This window comes from Lactuca sativa, chromosome 5 (assembly GCF_002870075.4).
Source record: "Lactuca sativa cultivar Salinas chromosome 5, Lsat_Salinas_v11, whole genome shotgun sequence".
NCBI lineage: Eukaryota > Viridiplantae > Streptophyta > Magnoliopsida > Asterales > Asteraceae > Lactuca > Lactuca sativa.
In genome coordinates this window covers 331,446,596-331,470,098 of record NC_056627.2, presented here as the reverse complement: position 1 = coordinate 331,470,098, position 23,503 = coordinate 331,446,596, and the positions used below count along the sequence as shown (strand labels likewise).

The window sequence follows — 23,503 nt, the reverse complement described above, 5'->3', positions numbered from 1 at the left end:
AGCCCAAGTATTTAATCGTATTAATAAAATATTAATAGAAGACTTTATAAGGAAGCAAAGGTTTCTTCTTACTTCCAATATGGGACAAGTCCCATAAATGTGATTTTCCTTAAACAAAGCTCTAACAATACCCCATATTTTTTATTCAAATTCCTAGAATACCCCACATTCGAATATAAAATAAGATAACATTGATATTCAAATAGGCGAAGTAAGATATGACATGCATCTGAATAGGTGTTGTAAAACTTGAACCTTTCATAGTGAGTATTACATGGACCTACTTCCTGGGTAGTGAACTAAAGTCTTGAACTAACCACTTTTTATAGTAGAATTAAAGACAAGAAGTATCACACATATCATATCTAAGCATAAATCATTTCTTACTGTTGTGTTCATTTCGGTCGTGAACAATACTTTCTTCATGATACTTTTAGAGAGCTTAGCCATATCAGCTCCCAAAGATATGACCTCACATCTATCTCACATAGGGAATGATAATATGAAATAAGCTGTACAATTCCACTATAAAACTATTCGTGTTATTAAGAGTAAAAATTTATCCCTGTATCATTAATAAAAAACACAAAATGAATATCACAGGAGTGAGTATACCTTTGTGCTAGTGCTACTTTGAGTCTTCCCCATCTAGTTGTCCTATTGAACCTAGACCATGGGATATACAATGTTGCTAGGTTAGATTTCCGCCAGGTGGGGACTCATTGTGTTGGCTTTAAGTCCATTCCCCTCGATGTAAAGAGAACTTCCTTTCTAGTAAGGCATTTTTTCAAAGGATCAACTATATTTTCCTTTGACTTTATGTAACTAATGAAATGATACCATTCTTTAGCAAGTCTCTTATTGTAATGTCTCCTCACCTAATGTGTCTTTACTTGCCATTGTATATCTGACTTTGTGCTCTAGTGTGAGCAGGCATGCTATCACAATGTATACCAATAGCAATGACAGGTTTAGGCCACACATGAATACATTCTAGGAAGCTTTTAAGACATTCAACTTCTTCAGCAGCTTTGTCTAAAGCAATAAACTATGCTTCCATTGTAGAACGAGTATCATAGTTTGCTTAGATGATTTCCAAGAAATAGTAGCTCCACCAAGAGTGGACACATATACAATTGTAGATTTTACCTCAAAAGTATTGGAAATCCAATTTGCATCATAATATATATCCTTAAGCACTCTCACTAATGCATAGCAATGATCTTTCCCAGGATTGTGGGAGTAACAACTTAATCTAGATACACTATACACCATGTCCAGTCTAGTACAATTCATAATATACATTAAGTTACCAAGAACTTGAGTATATTCTAACTAAGCTACAATATCACCTTTGTTCTTCTTAAGATGACTTGAAGGATCAAAAGGGGTGACTACATGCTTGCCATCATAGTGTCTAAATTTCTAGAGTACACTTTAAAGATAATAGGACTGAGTAAGAGTATATCTATCTGGTCTTCTTTGAACTCTTACACCAAGGATCACATCTGCTATTCCCAATTCCTTCATGGAAAATGAGTGTAGCATTTTCTTGGTTAGATTGATCACATCCAAACTAGTACCCATTATAAGCATATCGTCTACATACAAGCATATGATGACACAAGCATTCTTTTATTGTTTGACATAAACACATTTATCACATTCATTAATTCTAAATCCATTAGAAAGTAATGTATTTTCAAACTTCTCATGTCATTTCTTTGGAGCATGTTTTAGTTCATAAAGCGATCTAACTAACTTTCAGACTTTGTTTTCTTGACCTTCAACCACAAACCCTTCAGGCCGATTCATATATATCTCCTTATCTAGTTCACCATACAATAAAGTAGTTTTCATATCTATTTGGTGTATTTCCACATTGTGAATGGCTGCAATTTGTATAATGTCCGAATTAATGTAATTCTTGTAACTTGTGAATATGTGTCAAAGAAGTCATGACCTTCCTTTTGATGATACCCTTTAGCTACTAAACTAGCTTTGTACTTCTCAATGGTACCATCAGGTGTAAACGTCTTCTTGAATATCCATTTGTGCCTAATTCGTTTTTACCTAGGTGGAAAATCTACCAATTTCCAAGTGCTATTCTATACAATGGAGTCAATCTCACTTTTGATTGTGTGACAACCCGAAATTTCCATTCTAATCAAACCATTTCAAATCCAATAGAAGTAGAGCAGTTACAGTGAAAATTCAGACTATGGAATAAGTTGGCAGTTACAGGGTTTTACACCTAAGGAGTTATTAGGAGAGTGGATGCACTAGGATTTTGTGCAACACTGTAATTCCATTACTCTAGGTCATTAGAATCCATTCCGAGAATAGAAATATTTTCTGCCAAAAATCTCAGGACTATAAATAGAATTCTGAACCAAATTGGTTCATTAGTTGAATTCCAATTAAAGAAAAGCCAATTTCTCTCTCACGGATCTTCGGGTTTTTATCCCAGATTGTGAGTCTACTTCCCTAAATGTGTTTTAATACTTGTTATATGCTTTATAACATTGTTTACATGTCCAAAACACAAGATCCGGGAGTTTACTGCCCAAGAACGTTCTTGGGGAGTAAACTCCAAATCAAAGCCTAAAGGCCATCTAGTCCCATTTCCGTGTTAGGAAACTAATTAAGAACTTTATGTATGAACATTAGGGGTTAGAAACCATTGAAGAACATGTAGATTTAGGAGTTTACGGCCAAGGAACATCTCTTGGGCCGTAAACTCCAAGTAAAGGGCACAAATGAGTGCCTAATGTTCCTTTAGCCTTAGAACAAAAACCTTGAAGCCTTAAACTCATGATTTATGCCACCAAAACAATTAGAAATCAATTCTAGAAGGGAGTTTACGGCCAAGAAGCTCCTTAGGCCGTAAACTCCAAGTTTAAGTGCCAAAATCCTTTCAAACACTTCCTAAGGCTTGGAATCTATTTTAGGCAAATACCTTAATGTGTTTAGGACCTAGGAAACATAAGAAAAGCACATGTATTGAAGAGTTTACGGCCAAGAGTGGTTCTTGGGCCGTAAACTCCCATAAAGGGGTCAAAGGACACCCTTGACACTTCCTTAGGCCATGAGACTTTTAGGGAAAGTACCTAGATGAGTTTTGGACTACTTAAAATTCTTAGAACCTCATGTGTGAGGGAGTTTACGGCCCAAAAGCTTCCAAGGCCGTAAACTCCATAAAATGGTTCCATTTAGGGCCATAAACCTTCCTTAAGCCAAGTGCTAAAGCCTAGACTTGTTCCTAGAAATGTTGGAGACTTGAAAGAACAATAAGAACCCTCCCAAGGGAGTTTACGGCCGTAAACTCCAAGGGAAAAGGGTCTTTGGGCCGTAAACTCCCCATAGGAGTCAATATGGTACCTTACTCACTTGTTAAGCCTAGAAACAATTCCCCACTAGAGTTGTAGTAATTCTAAGCACCATTTAGAGCATTGGTTTAGAGTTTACGGCTAGGAGCTTACTCCCCTGGGCCGTAAACTCCAATGAATATGGTCTTTTGACCTTAAACTTCCATTAGGGGCATTGCACTCCTTTGTTGCAACCCATTAGCCTCCTAGCACTTGACCAAAAGTGTTGTCCTCACGCTTAAATGTTTATACTTGTATAGTTAGTGATTAAATCTCTAATTATTTATATACATATGTCTTCATATGTAATTATGATCATTGTGTGTGTCTAAGTCTTCACTTGACACCAAGCACTTGTCCGATCCTTCTGTACGATAACAGTCCGTCAATTCCAGTCACATACTGCAGGTGAGTTCATACCCCTTAACTAATGTTTTAAACTATTTTAAATGTTTTATGGGGGGGGGGATACAAGTAGAATCATGCTACTTATTATGTCAATCACATGTGATTAGTAAGTAGGATTATATTACTTATTACATCAATCACATATGATTAATATACAACATTCAAAAGATTTGGCTACTCATTAGCCGTTTTACCAAACAGTTTCCTTCAAATGATTTTTATAAACATTTTATATGTTTCAAACTACTTATTACACTATACATCTTACTCTGTACATCTCCTTTCAAACTTATTTACAATTGTGTTTCAAACTACTTACTACACTGTACATCTTACTCTGTACATTTCCTTTCAAACTTATTTACAACTGTGTTTCAAACTACTTATTACACTGTACATCTTACTCTGTACATTTCCTTTCAAACTTATTTACAACTGTGTTTCAAACAAATGTTTCTTTATACTCAAAACTGTTTATTCATACTTATGCCTTCAAATTGTTTTATAGATTGACATCAAGTCGATTTTTTCTTAAACTAATATTTATATTTCAAATGTCTTACAAAACTTATTTATGCTTTTATATTATAAATTGCATGCCTCTATATGTATAGTTATATAAGAAATGTTTAAAAGACTTAGGAAGGCTATCCACCCTATTTCCTTTTTGCGCCTTGAGATGTGGTCTGGTGGGATATCGGATACTCGTCCGAAGGTCGTTTAAATATTAGTTATATATCATGTGTACATATAAAGTCATAAAAGGTCCTTCCAATTCATCCTATGCCCTTGGGTAGCAAGGGTATACATCCACGTCCATACGTACCACTTAGATTACTAGTAAGCTACCATATGGGTAGTTCAGGAAGATACTAGAACCATTACTAGAACGCGATATCATACAATGAGTCAGTTCATTCATGAGTCAATACTTTCTAGAACATTACTGTACATTACATATACAACTATACTAGGATGAGAACATATACATCTATACTAGAACCGTTCATTACATTACTATACTTGCTAGAATAGTTCATTACATTACTATACTTGCTAGAACAGTTCATTACATTACAGCTAGAACAGTACATTACATTACATATACAAGAATACGTTAGTTACTGTGATTTAAATCGGAGCATGACTTAAAACCTCATGACTTGAGTTACGGCCAGAGTCTCTTGAAGGGGGAGCGTTGAGTTTGCATATAGATTCTATAATGGATTGACTATCCTACACCTTGCTGCTAGCTACAGCGGGACCTGCAGGTCTGCGGGTGCCAAACGTCATACATTAATTTCGACCATTCTTATGTCGATGAACCAGTCCATAGTATGAGTTTGTGTATAGATCTATATTGGATTGACTATCCTACACCTTACTGCTAGCTACAGTGGGATCTACAGATCTGCGGGTGCCAAACGTCATTCCGTTATTACGACCATTCGTATGTCGTTGTTACAGTCGATAGTATGGTGCAATTTATCACATAGTGCCTTAGCCTAAAATCCGGCTTAAGGTAGTTAGTACGGCAGTAGTCCTTTTAGAGCTACGTTTTAGTACTATGTTAATTTTTCCATTACATATTTTTAGTGATAACCTCACTTAAACATAAATGTACAAACTATATTTTTGGATAATAATAGTTATACTTTGGAGAAACACATACTCTTACAAGAGACACACACACAGAACAGTTAGGTCTTGGTAGAAGACACCTTCATATACTAGAAGGAATCATAGGGATTCTAGGGTTTTTCAAACACTTACAATTCATATACATTTACAAATTCTTACAATACTTACACTTACAAATTCTCACAATACACAGACTTACAAATTCTTACATACAAATTAAGACACTAAATACTTATGATCTCACCAGCTTCAAAGCTGATACTCGTTTTCAAAATTACTTGTATCCTCAGGTCATCATAGACAGGTACCGATGCAAGGAGAAAGGAAGATGGAGCTTGTTCAAGACTTATCTTCCATTTTGATTTATGCTTTAGTGTTTATCAAAATTTGACAGAATACAATTGTATAATAATTATTTTATTAATGCAATGGATGATGTTGTTGCTTGTTTACTACTTTACATTGTTGTTGATATTATACATGACGTCCTCCGCCCCAGAACGTTTCTGCCGTTCTTGGTTTTGGGGTGTGACAGATTGCCTCTTTCCAATAAGAAGATTCAGAAGAATCCATAACATCCTTATAAGTTTGGGGTTCATTATTCAATACGTAGGTCATATAATCAGGTCCAAAGTCTTTGGCTATTTTTCCTCGTTTTCTTCTCTTAGGTTCTAAGTTCTCTTCTTGAAACTTGGAAGAACTCTCTTCATTTTATTGTAAACTTTTGTCAAGAATAGTTTCGTTCGGTCCATCATCTAGAGTTCTTTTCCTAGAACAAGAATCCTCTTCCCCTTTATCCTTAAAAGGACATCTATTTTCAACGAATTCAGCCTCTCCTGACTCATTGATGGTTTGATTTTGGATATCATCAATATGTGATTTATACACAAGAAGCCTATAGGTTGCAGTATTCATGATAGGGCCAAGATAGATGCAATCTATGGTTTTTGGTCCAAGTTTAGTCCTTTTAGGATGAGGTACTTGTACCTTTGCAAGGTAACCCTATAGTTTCATCCTATTGTAAGAGGGTAATCACGCTTTCCACATATAATATATTGATTTATCACTCTTTTTATGTGGAATTCCATTAAGTATTGAATTTTCTGCAAGACATGCTTCTATCCACAGATTATGTTGTGCTCCAGAAGTAATTAACATTGAATTAATCATGTTTTTCAATGTTCTATTATTCATTTTAGCCACTCCATTTTATTGAGGAGTATATGGAGCAGTTGTTTGATGTATTATACCATGTAAAGAGAAAAATTCATAAAAGTCTTTGGACTCATATTCTCCTCCTCGATCAGACCGTAGAATTTTGATCTTTTTGTCAAGTTGATTTTCAACTTCAACTTTATAATTTTTAAACGAATTCAAGGCTTCATCCTCGTTAGTTAACAAATAAATATAGACATACTTGCTACAATCATCAATAAAAGATATATAATAATTGTTTGCTCATCTTGTAGGTGTTGCTCTAAAATAACATAAATCAGAGTGGATTAAGCCAAGTGTTTCGTTAGATTTTTCAATTGAATTATGAGGATGTTATAATAATTATTATTCTACACAAACCTCACATTTCAAATTTTATCTAATGAATATTTTGGTAACATGACAAGTTTTTCCATTCTTTGAATAGAATGAAAATTGACATGGCCCAATCTAGAATTCCATAAAAATGAAGGGTCATGTATATACATAGAAGAGGGGCTAGTAGTGCCCATTATTTCATTAACATTTAGTACATCATCGTTGTTTGGTGTTTCAACACCATTGTACAAAGATAAAACATTGACTTTAAAGAGACCTTCACTAAGGTATCCCTTTTCAACATACACTTCACCTTGGTGAGAACACACTTATTAGATTCAAATACAAGTTTAAAACCTTTGTTACTAAGAATAGGACCAAAAATCAGATTCATAGTAATTTCAGAAACATGAAAGACATCACTTAGAATAAGTTCTTTGTCAGAAGTCAGTTTCACATTCACTTTTCCTTTTCCTTCAATTTTTATAGTAGTATCATTCCCCATAAACATTGGTTTAGAATCAGAGACTTTATGGTATGTAGAGAACATGGTTTGAGAGTTGAAAATGTGCCTTGTGGCTCCAGTATCAATCTACAAATCCTCACAATTGCTAACCATGTTGGCTTGAATCACAACAACAAACTGATTTGGTGATTCAACCATGTTGGTTTGGCCAAAAGTTCCTCCAATAAAATTTTCACCATTGTTTACATTGTTTCCTCCTCAATTGCCTCATTAACCCTTCTTAAATCAATAATCTTTGTCCTTGTGTCCAGTTCTACCACAAACATAACATGGACCCAAATTCTTTCTTGTTTAGACCATGATTTTTGTGGAAGAGTTTTTGGAGTTCCCTTTCTTATTGTTGTGCTTTATCTTGGAAGTACTTGTTTCTCCAACAAAGTTTGCACTTGGTTCCAAGGAATTTGCATCAGCCTTCTCATTCAATCTGTTATCTTTTTCAACACAAATTCTTAACACAAGTTGCTCAAAACTCATTTCATCAGTTAAGTGCTTAAGATATAATTTGAAATTATTCCAAGAAGGATGAAGTTTTTAAATGATTGAACCAACAAGAAAGTTGGAGTTTATTCCCATACCTTCAAATTCAAGATCATGAGTGATTACTTGAAGTTCCTACATTTGTTTGAGGACAGGTTTGGTATCCACCATTTTGAAATTCATGAAGTTTCCAATCATGAATTTATTGGAACATGTTACTTTTGTTTTGTATTTCTATTCTAATGATTTCCCATATCTCTCTTGCAGTAGTGATGGTAGAGTAGATATCATATAAGAAATCATCCATGACCTTTAGAATATAATTTCAGTAATTATATTCATTTGTGTTCCAAGATTCCACAACTATTTGTTGTTCTGCCAATTGGACTGCAGTGGGTGCAACCAACTTGTCGAGTAGCCCTTGAAATCAAGATGAATTCTTATATAATTAATACCTGTGAATCGGAACGTGACACATCTCCTTAGCCAAAATAATTTTAAAGTAGAATTCCAAAAAATGCCCTTCACCTCTTAAAATCTCACCTATCACTATTCAAGCTTTTCCATTCAAAATTTAAATCTCAAAAGGCTCTAATTACCCATTTAGTAGCATGATTTATCTCCATTCAGTAGCCCATATGTATAAGCACATTTCTAGATTAAGTGTATTTTTAAATTAATAAAATTCATATAACTTTACTCCTCTGTTACACAAGGTAATAATCTTGTAACTTACCAAAGGGCTTCTAGCCCAGCGGTATTAGGTGGTGCCCTCCCTCTTTGAGGTCGAGTGTTCAAGTCCCGTTGTGGATATAGGTGGAATTAGGTGTTAGTTTAGGAGTGGATTATAATATTTGTATTTGCCGGTTCAAAAGAAAAATAAAAAAAATAAAAATAATCTTGTAACTTTAGTCATCTGTTATATTTTTGAAGTACTCAACCCATTTATCAGAGCATAATGATCAATTTTGGAAAATTTGAAAAGTTGAATGCAATGAAAATAAAAGAAAGCAAAAAGAAGAGAAAAATGGTATTGTGTTCCAGTTATGTATTTATGGTTATTTTATGAAGACTGGAGAAAAAAATTGAGATTATGAAGGTGGTATTGGTAACATGGATTTCAAAAAGATTGGAATTGCATAAAGAGAAAAGGGTATTTTTTTTTTGCAAATTACCATAATATATGATACATCAAATTGCACCAAAAGGTTATTTGTGATTATTAAGGATGAGCATATAATGGTTAATTCTGGAAAATTAGAGAAATTGAATACATTGGAAATAAAAGAACGCAAAAAAGACAAAAACGGGTATTTTTTTCCTTTTATGTCTATTTGGTTCTTTATGAAATGATACTTTTGGAATATGTTTCTGAAAATGATCAAAATCTGCTTTAGTTTTAACTGCATCAAAAAATTAGTTTGGGTTAATGAAGGATCATTTTGGTCATTTCCTATACAATTTCATAATAATCTTTTTTTGGTGGGTTCATGAGGGTTGGTATTATAGTCCCTCTGATAACCCCTTAATTTCAGTGAAATAGTGAAATCTAATGAGAACATAACTTTGGAAAGCATCTAAAATGTTTGAATTTATAAAAAATAAATAAATAAAACCTTTTTCTCTACATAGAATTATGGTATTGATGACTTTGAATCCAATTTTAAAATAATTGATGTATATTAGGGTTCTCGGTTATGGTGCTTAAAATTATATGTTCTTGTATTTTAATAAAAGACTCCTAAAGCCACGGCCACTCCTTTTCTTTGAGATTTACTCCATTGTGCTTTTATCAACATGTCCTTCCTCTCAAGATTTTTTTTTTCTTGCACTTTTAAATAAGTAAAGTACCCAAACATAAAACTTGTTATAAATTACATCTCAATGCCTTTATATTTGTACATTATTTGAATCATTATTTCTATCTTAAATTAACCGAATAAATCCAACATTCAAGGAAGTAATTGTGAATAAATTTCGTTTGATACTTTTTATTATGTATGTTTTATTTATCAATAGAAATTTCATAATAATACACTCAAAATCCGTAATGTATTTTTGGAACTCATTTAATAATAATGTGTGTATATATATATATATATATATATATATATATATATATATATATATATATATATATATATATATATATATATATATATACACATTATTATTAAATGAGTTCCAAAAATACATTATGGATTTTGAGTGTATTATTATGAAATTTCTATTGATAAATAAAACATACATAATGATGCAATTTTTCTAAATATAATTTTGTAAAAGTATATATTATAGGATACAATCATACAACAAAAAATAACCATCGTGCTTTAAAAAAGATAACCTGCTCACGATGATTCAATGCAATTTTAGTTAATTATATTAATAACTTTAATTATAAGGTATAAGTACCGTAAATAGCTACTCAATGCATGACATTTATTCTAATTTATTTCATGTGTATGTTACATATATTTAATTTTGGAATGCCAACAATCACGATATTCAATGCAATTTTAGCGAATTATGTTAACAACTTTAATTATAAGGTATAACTACTGAAACTAGCTTCTAAATGCATGACATTTATTCTAATTTATTTGATGTGTATGTTACACGTACTTAATTTTGGAATGCCAACAATCAGTTAATTTCCTTCATCTTTCAATCATAAGAATCATCCTACACGAATCATGGTACACGATTTGCATCATACATGAGTAATAATTTCAAAAATTGTCTTTAAATTTCTTTTATATATATATATATATATATATATATATATATATATATATATATATATATATATATATATATATATATATATATATGACTTAACGATTACTTTCATTCACTGTAAATATCAAAGCTCTCTAACATCGAAATCAGGATATCGAGAACTACACAATGTGAGTGATTTCATTCTTTTTTATGTATACAATATCATTTTTTTACTTGACATATATTCAAAGATAAGTATGTCATTTCGGAACATCGTTCTCATGAAGTATTTTCATTTCGTTCAGATTTTGAAATAGTAACTATGTTAAGTATAAATATGTGATTGTATATATTTTAAATTGCATTCGAAAACCATTATTTTTTCTCATTAAGATATTTACTATTTTATATTAGTTTATGATTGAATAATTTGTTTTTTTTTTCTTAATTTATAATTTTAATCGTCAAATCATGTTTTATTTTGTTTTATGATATTAATGTTTTTTATTATGTCGACTTTTTATAACTTTATATGTATTTTTTATATGTTCCCCCGCATTTAACATGAGTCATAATCTAGTAAAGACACCTTACGATCAGAGGAAAACGACGGATTCCAAGCATAGGATGGTCACCGGTAGTAGGGGAGCAGGGGTCGCTTTCTTTCTTTCTGTAAGGCGTCTTTACGATCAGTAGGGCAAAAGTGGAACTAAATGCATTTTGTCCCAGTCCTTCTAATTTGAAGTTTGGACCGAATCACTCAATTTTGATGGACCGAGTCCACATTTTGGACTGAGTCCTTGACTCTAAAATTCAAATCAAACATGCTAAATTATGTTTTTTGGACCCGGTCCCTCTTTGGACCCAATTAGAAGCTAAATCAAACGATCCCTTAGTGATTTTATTGAAAAAAAAGGGAAATCTTTAGAAAAGTTCTAAAATTTTAGTCCATTTTATGATAAAATCCCAAAATAAATTTTGTTTATAGAAAAAACATAGAATATCGGTTAAAACTTCGAAAAAAACCATTTTTGGCGGGTTTCGCAGATTTAGCCGATATTCTGTGTTTTTTCGTTAGTTTGCATATAATTTTGGGACTTTTCCAGAAACTACATGATAACCAAAATATTGAGACTTTTCTGAAAATTACCATGAAATTAATGGATATTATTATTAAAAAATCATTTATAAACATAACAAATATTTGTGTTATAAAAAAGGAAATACAATTGTTGCAAATTTCTAGGAATAAATTGGTGGTCTAAGTATTCCTTTATTGCTTATTGACCACATCAAACACTCTACATTACTCCTATGCATCATTTTGGGTATAATGGTAAGATGTACTTAATGATTGTTCCTCTAATGTTGGTGCTCGTCTTATGTTGTTTAACCTAACTACCACCTAACATCCATGCCTCACACGGTAACAACCATAGGCTAACACACATCTATCAAATGTGAAAAAGTAAATCGTAAATGATAGTTTATAGGGAAATCTTTTGAAAAGTCCTAAAATTTTAGTCTAATTTATGAAAAAGTCTCAAATTATATTTTATTTATAGAAAGCACAGAATACTGGTTAAAACTTCGAAAAAACCCTTTTTGGCCGGTTTCGTAGATTTAGCCGGTATTCTGTCATTTTTCGTTAGTTTGCTCAAAATATTAGGACATTTTTTGAAAATTAATTGATAACCAAAATATTAGGACTTTTCTGAAAATTACTATGGAATGAATGAATATTATTATTAAGAAATCAGTTATAAACATAACAAATAGTTTTTATTATAAACAAAGGAATACAGTTGTTTCAAATTTCTAAGAATAGAATGGTCGACTAGGTACTCCTATATTGTTTGTTGACCACTCTAAACTCTCTATGTTCCTCATATGTATCGTTGTGGGTGTCATAGTGAGATGTACTCTGTACATTTCTTCAATTAAATATAAGAGTTGATAATATTTATTAATACACAATCAATAAGTGTCTACTTGCTATTAGGCGTGATGCTATAGGATCATATATTATTAGAAAATATCATTACACAATGGATATTGAACATATATATCTTTCATTATGTTCCTTAACCTAAATACCACCTAGCCTCGATACATTACTTGGTAACAACCATCAAATTACACACATAGTGAAAAGTAAACTTTGAATACCAATTTAAATAGATAATCACCCTTCACTTGTTTCCATATAAACTATCATTCACGATTAACTTTTCACATTTGATAGATGTGTGTTAGCCTATGGTTGTTACATTGTGAGGTATAGATGTTTGATGGTAGTTAGGTTAAACAACATAAGAGGAACACCAACCTTAGAGGAACACTCACTGAGTACATCTCACCATCATACACATAACGATGTATAGGAGGAACATAGAGAGTTCAATGTGGTCAATAAGCAATAGAGGAGTACTTAGACCACCAATTTATTTTAAGAAATTAGCAACAAGTGTATTTCCTTTTTTATAATAAAAATATTTGTTATGTTTATAAATGATTTGTTAATAATAATATCCATTAATTTCATGGTAATTTTCATAAAAGTCTCAATATTTTGGTTATCACGTAATTTCCGGAAAAATCCCAAAATTTTGAGCAAACTAACATAAAAGGACAGAATACTAGCTAAATCTGCGAAACCGGCCGAAAAGGGTTTTTTCGAAATTTTAGCCGGTATTCTGTGCTTTTCTATAAACAAAATTTAGTTTGAGTCTTTATCATAAATTGGACTAAAATTTTAGGACTTTTATGGAGATTTCCCTAGTTTATATGGAAACAAGTGTAGGTATTATCTATTTAAATTGCCATTTAAAGTTTATTTTTCACTATGTGTGTAATTTGATGGTTGTTACCGAATAATATATGGAGGTTAGGTAGTATTTGGGTTAAAAAACATAATGAAAGATCTATATGTTTAAGAATCATTATTTAATGATATTTTCTAATAACATGTGATCCTATAGTGTCCAAGGTTGTAGAATTCGTTACTCGGTACCTACTCAGCCGATTACCGAGTAGCGAGTACTCGGGAGTACTCAGATTTGGTAATTCATGTAGTAATATTTTTAGGAAAATTATATATGTCAAAATCATAAGTTTAAATTATAAGTTGATTGAAATATATAACAAAATTAGATATATGTGAATACACAAAAACTAAAAAAAAAACAAATAATGGTTTCACATCGTGAATAATTACTGAAAATTTAAGATATATATGTAGTAATTGTAACACCCATAAAAATTTACGCCAAATTTAAACTTTTAATACTAACAAAAGAGTCAATAGTAATTGTTTTTACAAAACATTTCAAATTCATTTATCATCAGAGTGTCCCAAAATAGATCATGAGGATGAGGAGCGGTACGGTCACGCCTTTGTCTTCCCTCGCTCTCCTGAAGTACCTGAAAGAATAAACTGAAAACTGTAAGCCCGAGGGCTTAGTGAGCTACCCCCAAAATACCAATACTACACTGGCAGAAACCATAGCCATAACGATCAATCGAACTACATACATACTGGGCCATCGGCCGGACTGGTCCGCCCTACTGGGCCTACAGTCTATCTGAATCCATCCCGAGCCTTCGGCATGACTGGTCCGCCGCGTGGGCCTACAGTCTCCCCGGACCGCTCAGAGGGTGTGTTGGCCTTCAACACAAAGCAGGACCGCCTCAACCCAACCAACAAGCAACTAATCCTGTACGCATACTATCATATACTGACATATACACATAGCAAAATATCTATCTCATTGACCATCAACCGTAGAGTTTCACTCGTAACTAGAGTATCGAACTAACAGGTCGCTAACATACCAAACCTTACGGATCATAAAAGCATAACATACTATCTACCCTGATCCCGATCTAACAGATCAGAATCATATGTAGCATACCATGACAACCGATCTAACCGATCTCTAGTATAACTACCATCCTAAACAGGATGAATTCTAACAGAGTAATAACATACACCCATCCTAAACCAGGATGAAATCTAGTATGACAATAACAAAGAAGCCATCCTAAACCAGGATGAAAATCATAAAGGGCCGGCCTTGGTGCCGTAGACCCTATCGATATAGTGAGGATAACTCACCTCGCAGATGTCGATTGAAATGCAAACTCCAACTATCAGATCACTTGACATCGGCTCCACCACCTATAGCCATATCACAATATACTCATAAGTTCTTACCCTTATGAGACACCTCATAACCTCTTAGTAATTCCTAATCAGGGTCAGAGTCCTCAATCAAGGTCAACAGTCCATGTTGACCTCAACTCGCCGAGTCCATGGAGCACATTCCAGCTCGCCGAGTCATCGGAGTGACCCGTCGAGTTCCTTTGAATCTCGATCAATCTTTAAGGTCCACCCGTTGAGTTTCCTCCTTGCAACTCGATGGGTACACTCGCATGCCTATCCAAGGGAAAAGCCATCCGACTCGCCGAGTTATTCTTCAACTCGTCGAGTTTTATGGTGATCTTCATCGGACTCGCCGAGTTGTTCATCCAACTCGCCGAGTTCAATGACCATCTTCATGCGACTCGCCTAGTCATCCTTGAGACTCGTCGAGTCCATCCAGTCCTCTTTCCATACAGACTTGTTTTGAGCCATGCAGCGGCTCCAAACCACATATCTAAGCTTCTAGGGCATACTTACGACGTAAAGTTGCAAACTTTATGTACATGCATGGTTATAAAGGTTCCAAATGGCTATTTTAAGTTCTTAATGGAGCTTCTAGTCCAAGAGGGACTTCAACCACAACCAATTCAACAACTTTATGACTCTAGCACCCAAGGAGGGTCCAGATCTAAAGCTACAACTTTAGATCTAGCCTATAGCTCAACATCCCAACTTGAAAATCCATAAAAAGCCCTAAAACTCAACAAGAGGAAAGAAAAGGAAGTAAGAATGGCACTTTGATACCTTCAAAAGATGCTAGCTGAGGAAAAACCCGTTTCCCCCTCCTTTCTTGCTTCAATTTCCTTTGTAATCTTAGCCTCCTTCCTCCAAAATCCTCTTTTCCAAGCTTCAAACCCACACTAAGGCACACACACACGAATTAGGGTTTCAAGGGCTCTCAAAGACTATAAGGAAGCCCAAAGGAGGCTGAGGCTCCTTTAAATAGGGGTGTAAACCCCGGGATTTAGGGTTTCATCTGCCAGCTCCTACTCGCCGAGTCCCAATGGTAGACTCGCCGAGTAGGTCACTAAACACGCGTTCTTACCCCGCTGCTACTCGACGAGTAGGTCAACCAACTCGCCGAGTAGAGCTTTATCCAGAAATTCTTAATAAATAAATACATGAGGATCGGGGCGTTACAGTAATAATCACATGTGTGTATGTTATATAATAAATCATTAAGTATATTATACATATTAATCACCGAGTTGACCGAGTTTTACAACATTGCTCAGTTCAGTAAGGGGCCGATCGGGGAGTACTCGAGATTCTGTAACTCGCCTCGGCAAGGGGCCGGGTTGTAACGACCCGTTTCCGGTATGTTAATTAATTTGTTTTGGGCTAAGTTTTCAAGAGGGACTCGGCGAGTTCTAGCCTGACTCGCCGAGTCGGGTCGCGCATCTTGGGCACGCGGGAGCCGGCGACTCGACGAGTCCATATCCTGGACTCGGCGAGTCCATCCGTCTGGGTGAAACCCTAACTCCCCGGGTTTGCTCACTAGTTAAACCCCATTATAGCCTCCATCTCGTCACTTTCCCCCTGAGAGCACTGTGAGAAACCCTAAACCTTCCTCTTGTGAGCTTATAAGTGATATTGTTCCATTTTGGTGAAGGAGTGAAGAAGGAGAAGAAGAAGGAAGCAAGGAAACGAGTTCTAGTGCCAAGATCCAAGACCAAGTGTGAACTTATTCAGGTATTTTCGGAGTCCTCTTCTGGTTTCATGCTTAAACTTCCATTAGAGCTCTTTTAAGGGCTATTTGATGCTTGTTCCAAGCTTTATGCTTGCTTGATTGTGTTATTAAGCCGAAATACCTTTGGATCTTAGTGTTGGGGTGTTGAAGAGTCCAGATCCACTGTCTTTTTGGGGTTACATTGCTTATCAGCCATGGATCTACCCTTATTGTGCATATTTTAGTCTTATTTCCCTCATTCATGTAGTTGTGCACGTAAAGTTGGAAACTTTACGTGGTAAAACAGCTTAATGGACCTAGATCTATCATTTGCATGTGTTGGATTCAAGAGAAATCGAGTAAAAATATGTTGCATGGCGGCGACTCGGCGAGTCGGAAGAACGACTCGACGAGTCACGTCGCGGGTCCCGAGTTCTCCAGTTTCTTCAGTGTCGAGTGGACTAGGTGAGTTAGGGAGTGGACTCAGCGAGTTAAGAGTAGACTCAGTAATGGAGGGACTCGGCGAGTTGTTCATACAACTCGGCGAGTCCAAGGCAATCTCCTTAAGGATTAAGAACAACTCGTCGAGTCTGTTCATCTGACTCGGCGAGTCGGATGAAGATCATCTGAGTTCTTGGATCCAGAGGGTACCCGTCGAGTCGATGCCACACTCGACGAGTAACAGCATGTAAGAGTTGAACGGAGAATCTAGGACTCGGCGAGTCGGGTATCCCGACTCGGCGAGTCAGCCCTGAGTAAGTCAACTTTGACCAAGGGTAAAAGGGTCATTTTACCCTGAGTATAGTGCTAGTGATTGATTGAGTGTGTTTATGGATTTGTAGCCGAGGAGATTCAGGAGCAGCAGCCGTTAGCTTTCCGAGCCACACACTCATCCGCTAGCTTACGAGGTGAGTCTCCTTTCTGTAGGGACGGGTCTAAGGCCACAATGCCGGCCCGTCCAGTTAATAGTAGTTTCCGGACTTCGGCCCGATGTAGTAGTTCGTATGTTTGATGCCTTCGTGGTTCAGACACGTTTTATGTGCTATGTGTATGTGTTTGTGTTCCGGGCCACGGCCCAATGCAGTATGCAATATAAATGGTTATGATATGCTATGCTATGTGCAGTCAGTCCCGGACCTCGGTCCGATGCAGGGGACACGGTCCCAGCCAGTTCCGGACTTCGGTCCGATGCAGTCAGTTCCGGACTTCGGTCCGATGCAGTTAGTTCCGGACTTCGGTCCGATGCAGGGGACAAGGTCCCAGTCAGTTCCGGACTTTGGTCCGATGCAGTTTCCGGGCTTCGGCCCGATGCAGTGGGCAAGGCCCAATATGTGTTTATGTGTTATTGTATGGTATGTGGTAGTTTGGGGGAGCTCACTAAGCTTCGTGCTTACAGTTTCAGTTTTGGTTTCAGGTACTTCCGCAAGCAAAGGGAAGAGCTCTGGATGACGGCATCGCACACACCACCGCCTCAGCTTTAGCCTGGGATTGATTTAGATGTTTTATCTGATGTAGCATGATACAGTTGTTCCGCACAGTATTTTACTATGTTTTGGAATACATCACGTATGGTTTTATTATATGATGCTCTGATTGCAGTTTTGATTATATTAAAAACAAAAATTTTTGGGTCGTATTTTTGGGTTGTTTCACGGGTAGCGAGTACTCGGAGGAGTAATCGGCGAACTCGGCGAGTTTTACAACACTGATAGTGTCAGACATAATAGAAGGTAGACACCTATTGATTGTGTATTAATAAATATTATCAACTCTTGTTTTTAATTGAAGAAACGTATATAGTACATCTCATTATGACACCCACAACGATTCATAGGAGGAACATAAGGAGTTTGAAGTGGTCAACAAACAATAAACCTAATCGATCATTCTATTCCTAGAAATTAGAAACAAATGTATTTCATTTGTTTATAATAAAAATTATTTGTTATGTTTATAAATGATTTGTAAATAATAATATCCATTAATTCCATAGTAATTTTCAGAAAAGCCATAATATTTTGGTTATCGGATAATTTTAAAAAAAGTCTTAATATTTTGAGCAAACTAATGAAAAATGACAGAATATCGGCTAAATCTATGAAGTTGGTCAAAAAGAGTTTTTACGAAGTTTTAACCGATATTTTATGATTTTCTATAAACAAAATTTAGTTTGAGATTTTTTCTTAAATTGAACTAAAATTTTAAGATTTTTCTGAAAATTTTTCAAAAAAAAAGAAAAAAAACTATGTTTGAAATGTAGTGATAACAACCAGTTGGGTTATATCAAATCATAAATGTCTTTTTTTTTTTAAAGTTAAAAATGAGATGACTTGTGAAAACTAAATTAATACAATTACTTTTTAATAAAAATATTTAACATAATTGTTTCTTTCATATAAAAGATTAAAAACGTGGTTCCGTTTCTGAAAATTTCCATTTGAAAAAGATTGTTATGCAAATACACGCGTCCGAAAATAAGTTGGTTTTGCGATCCAACTATCCAAGTAGAGTTTCCACCACAAAATTCATTTGGGAATATAATAAATGGAGCTTTTTGTCAATAGTCATAAAAATTATTTATAAAAATGATGTAATTTGAAAATTATTTAGATGTGTTTATTTTCATAATATTAAAAGGAAATCTAAAGCAATTGGGCCCACATCCATCCCTCGTCTTTCTCTCTTCCCATTCTACTCTCCATATCTTGTCATTTGAGCAAAAAATCCACTATATACACCTTAGTGGCGGACATAAAACATTTTAGTAGGGTGATATTAAATTTTTTTTTTTAAATAAATCTATATTAGTAGTGTCACTCGTTTTTTAAGCCGGTGCATCCAATAGAAAAAACATAAAAAAAATTTTTACACTGCGTGCCGGCGTCAGAGCAGTGGCCTGGGACCCTGGGACACCACTAAGGTCGCCACTGTAATCAACCTTGCTGTTACGATTAAGAAGAGTTGTTCAAGAAGCAGAAAAATCGAAGATTAGATGGCTTTTAAGGAGATACACAACTTTTTCTAGGGACCCATTGGCGATATGCTTTTGGTTTTTGATCAAGACGTACGACGGTACGAGGAGAGCATTTCGGATTTTCTGGCGACATTTTATAATTACTTTAAACACATAGGATAGATTTTACCGTATACCTAATATTTGCAAAAAATTAATCAATCTAAGACTAGACCAGCATTATCGGAAACATTTCCTTGTTCACATAAAGAGAGATTCATGGAAGTTTTCAGTCACAAATTTATCACCCTTTAAAACGAATGGAATCGTGCTTTGTCTTGATGATTTCTTTGAAAACCTCCCAAAAACTAGATCTATTTTGTGTTATTTGGAGGAAGAACAAGAAATAGAAAGAGGTTGGTGAAGGAGAACTTTGGAATTCCGATCGTCGGAGGAAAAACGTGTTGGAAATCAGGCCTCAGGTCATCTCTCAAATAACACACACTCACAGGTATATATGTATGCAGAAAGAAAATATGGAAGTAATTTGGACTCAAAAGCTGCACACACCATTCATATTCAGAAAAAACAAGGGCTATAACCTGTACATATCCAACCGAAATAAGAAAAAAAAAAAAAAAAACAAGCTAATTATTCCTAAAGAATAGGTTCCTTTGATGACCCACTTGCACATACACTGCCAATGACCAGATCACCCTTTATTCAAAAAATAAGTAAATAAAACAAATACTAAATATTAACCCATACCCATTCTTGACTTTATTCAGCTCAATCTTCCACCATCAAGATTATACCCAACAGAACCGGATGGGGAAGACGGTGCGATTAGTTGCAGCCTTATGGGGAAGGAAAAAACAGACGGCGAAGGTATATTGGTAATTTAAGTTTATCAAAAAGATAATTAGCTTATCTTTTAAATTTACAAACACGAACGATAGGTAAATGTTTTTTTTTTATGAAAACACTATTAGTATAAAACTCGATAATAATGATACACACATATTCAATTATACATCACATGTATTACATTGCTTCAAATTACTTTGTATATACAAATTACACAAGTACTCATTTGATCCTTTCTGTCTCTTTATTCACCTTCAAAGATGTAGTTTATTCGAACATTAATCCGAAGAACACACAGAGCTTCCATCGATTTTTCCTCTTTGATTCATTTATTAGAAGTTGCAGAGCTACTCAGTTTTGCCATGGGCATCTATGTCCTTGAGCAAATTGCAATAAAAGTCCATAAAAGAAGTTGGATAGGGTACACTTGTGTTAAGCTTCTCAAACTCAAGTGTCAAAGTAATAAGCTGTGCATCACCTTTTTTTTCAGTATGCAGTATGACTTTCATGGTCTTGAATTTATCATCCACTAGATCTCCTCCAACTGCATTGAACACGATCATATGGTTTTCCTCATTCACAGCTTCGATTACTGCTTTATCAGATTTCTTCTTTCCGTCTATTTTTCATGGCCACATGCAAAGACGTACAATATTTTTAGTAATTAGATATGATATATATTTTTTTGATGAAAAAGTATGTATGAACAAAGAAACAAAAATAGGGTTTTCGCTATTACGTACCAATACTGTAGTGCCAATGGACGAGCGATCCAACAGCCCCTCGATCACCATCAAGCAGTTCACATGCATGAATCTTGTCAGGAGATATGACAGCTATCTCGTTGGGGTTGTGCCTAAAGAGATCATGGAAGACATCTCCCTTCTTACTAATCTCTACATAACCAATTAACTTTCCGGATAAAGCCATATTTCGATTATTACAAAAATCTGAAAGTTAATTGTTTACAAGAGAGAATTGATGAGTTTGTGCAAAATATGGCCGATAGCGTTGGACTTATATAGAGAATTTTGGCTGTCCGACTCTGACCCCAACATTTTAGTTAGGCCTGACAATCGTGTCGTGTTCGGGTTGGCGTGTCATGGGTTGGCGGGTCAAAATATGTCAACCCAAACACGACCCATTTAAATATACAAGTCACGGGTTGGCGGGTTTGAAACATAAACCCATATATGACCCACGAACCCATTTATTTATACGGGTTCACAGGTTGGCGGGTTTGTGGGTTAGATTTGGATTCGTGGGTCAGATTCCATAAATAAAATTAACAATTAAACATGAATAAATTCTTGATGGTTTATGCAAACATATTTAAATTTTAGACACTTAACTACTTAAGTATTAAAGTCATAAACATCCAAATGAAAATTGAAAAATTCATAGAAACATGTTCAATGCCTCAATCGCTTATACACCATATGCCGATATGCCATTTGATTTAGGGAAAAAATGAGGAAAATCAATTGGTTACAAACTTACATACGACCTTATGAGGTAGGACCACAAGTCAAAATATAAATACATTTAAAAATAAAAAATATTTTTTTAAATTAAAAATATAAACGGGTTGGCGGGTCAACCCATTTATTTTTTGAGAAACCCATATATGACCCGTTTAATAAACGTGTTGGCAGTTTGGCGGGTTGGCGTGTTGAAAAATTCAACCCAAACCCGTTTATTTTGTGTCGTGTCGCGGATCGTGTCGTGTGTTGTATCGAGAATTGACAGCCCTAATTTTAGTAATTTTAGTTACGTACGCTTACTAGTTTGAATATACAATACGACAAAATATGTTTCACGTGGGTTGCAGCATGCAAAGTGGTTTATGAAATTTATAAATTTTATATATTAAAAGAAAGAAAGAAAACAAACTAAACTAATCTTGTCAAATATATATTAGCGATGGTTCCACTCCGATAACTGAAACGCGACCAGTGACTGTGACGGTGTCCTTAAAAGTCCGATGATGTGTCAGATTCGGAGCCTACTCGGCTACTCATCTCATGTGCAGTGTGGTTTGGGTTGGATACAATGGGTAAGTTAGTTTAGCTTTTATTTCATTGAATTATCCTTGTTTGGGTTTATGTATTGCTTTTGAGATTCCTCTACTAATTAATACTAACTTCTGTAATGAGGGCAGGTTATTAACTAAATTCACAAGGTGTTTGATGAAAGTCATCAAAGAGATCAAACGTCATTGCGATTTATGCAGTTGTGTGAGGCGTATGTTGTTTTTATGGAAGGATTTTTAATTTTTATTATCGCATAGAAAATATGCATGGTTCTTCAATTGGTAATGGAAAAGTTTACGGGGAAGAATAGTTTGAAATAACAAAGGGTAGAAATACAAGTTCCAAATACGAATGACAGAGTACAGAATTAGGAATCAAATAACAGTTACAACAAATCAAGAAAATTGAACAACACCCATATCTGCTTAACTATCATCAATTAAGAAGCTAGAAGAACGATGTATTCATGTGCATTCCTGAATTACCATATGTATCATAATTTCATTTTCTGCAACTTCTTATTTCGCATTAAATACGAAAGGAGACATCTTATATTTTTTTCTTTTTGCGAAAGGAGACATCTTATCTTATCGACCTACTAAATTTAATACTCACGCCCTTGATAATCAAATGCGTGAATCCCATTCGAATTTAATATGAAGAAAATGAAGTTCTTCATGATTAAAGTTGTTGTACCACGTGGTGAAACATTACTGCCTAGAAATTATGAAGCTAATTGAAGTGATTGTTTTCCATGTCAGGATCAACGTGCACATTAGTAAGTTTGTCATGAGTCATCCGCATCCAATTGAATCTCCAATGAGGTAATCATCAGGATTGTTTACCGTTGATCGGATCATATGTATTTTGGAAATTGATTCTAACATAACCGTTTTTCTACATACACAACAATATTTGTTTTAAAATGTTGAATTTTATAAGGGATTGTATGACTCGGTCTGGGTCAGGCCTGAGTCGGTGAGTCATGCCTTACTTGGTATGAAGCTCTAACTGTACCTTTGACTTGTTTGATTACAGCTCTAAGTGACTATGTTGCATGCTAGAAATGACCATTTTACCTTTTTTTTTTGTTTACCAAA

The 23,503-nt window shown here is 34.7% G+C and overlaps 1 pseudogene; it reads right to left on the bottom strand.

The window, feature by feature from the left end:
- Nucleotides 1–20,472: 20,472 nt before the first annotated feature.
- Nucleotides 20,473–21,346, bottom strand: LOC111887589 (kirola-like; annotated as a pseudogene).
- Between the last annotated feature and the right edge of the window lie 2,157 nt (nucleotides 21,347–23,503).